The following is a 1145-nucleotide window of genomic DNA, read 5'->3' as shown; positions in this document are numbered from 1 at the left end:
ATTGGGTCATAGATTGGAAATGTCTCTTAGCAATATTTGGAAGTCATTAAGAGTCTGTAATTGATCTCTCCTAATTTTCACTTTTTGGGGTCTAATTTTTTTGTAAACCTATTTTTTAGCCTATATAATTAATAGACTCTTCTCTTTGAATATTTTCACGAGCAATTAGTAATCCCCATCAAGCCAAAATTTTCTTCTTCAAATATTCTATCTAAAGTATCTACATTTTAATCAGATAATAAAATGTCATTCATGTAAATGATAAGATATAGACTCAGGAAATTGCTTATGTATCATTTCCAATGACTGCTGTACAAAATATTTGCACAGAATGGGACAATTTAGCATTCTCTGTGGGGGATTCTTCCATTGTATCTCTTAGTAGGCAGAGAATTATTGTAAATATTCTCCATAAAGGCAAATTTTCTTTTTCTTTTTTCTTGTCAAGGTATAATGAAGAAACAATCTTTTAAATCAGTAACTTAGAGACCAAAGGAAATCCAGACTATAGAGTCCACTGGATGTATCACTTTATTAACAGCTAGCTCTTGGATCTGTTACTATTCTCCATTTTTCAAATTTCTTTTTTTTTATTTTTATTAAAAAGCAGACCCCTTGCCGTGTCATTGTTTCCACAATGCCATGACTCGGATTCGAACCGAGGTTGCTGCGGCCACAACGCAGAGTACTAACCACTATACGATCATGGCGAGCTACCGGGGACCTTCAAATTTCTTTTTAACAACAAATATAGGAGAATTCCAAGGGCTGGTTGACTCTTGAATATGCTAAGAGTTGCTCCTTGTTGTAAGAGCAGCGGACTGCGTTTTGCCACCCAGCTCCCGGCCACCTGGCTAGCTTTGCCCCAAAATAACAACACACAAACTGTATTCATATAAACACTGCTTAGCCCATTTCTATTAATGTGTGTAGCACCACGAGGTGTGCTTACCAGGAAGATTCTAGCCTACGTCCATCCTGGGTCAGAGCTTCATCGCGTCTACCCAAGAGAGGAGAGGAAATGGCGTCTGAGCTCACTTCCTCTTCCTCCCAGCATTCTGTTCTGTTTACTCCACCCACCTATGTTCTAACCTATGAGGCCAAGCAGTTTCTTTATTAATTAACCAATGACCTTCCTCCATCAG

At 38.1% G+C, this 1145-nt stretch overlaps 1 non-coding gene across 1 annotated transcript; it reads right to left on the bottom strand.

Annotated features, from left to right (window-relative positions):
• Positions 1-638: 638 nt before the first annotated feature.
• Trnah-gug (transfer RNA histidin (anticodon GUG)) lies at positions 639-710 on the bottom strand. Its single transcript has one exon. It is a non-coding gene; the product is annotated as a tRNA-His (tRNA).
• Positions 711-1145: the final 435 nt, after the last annotated feature.

The sequence above is a fragment of the Chionomys nivalis genome, chromosome 22 (genome assembly GCF_950005125.1).
Source record: "Chionomys nivalis chromosome 22, mChiNiv1.1, whole genome shotgun sequence".
In the NCBI taxonomy this organism is placed as follows: Eukaryota; Metazoa; Chordata; class Mammalia; order Rodentia; family Cricetidae; genus Chionomys; species Chionomys nivalis.
Note: the sequence above shows the minus strand (reverse complement) of the source record. Positions and strands in the feature narration are given on the sequence as shown.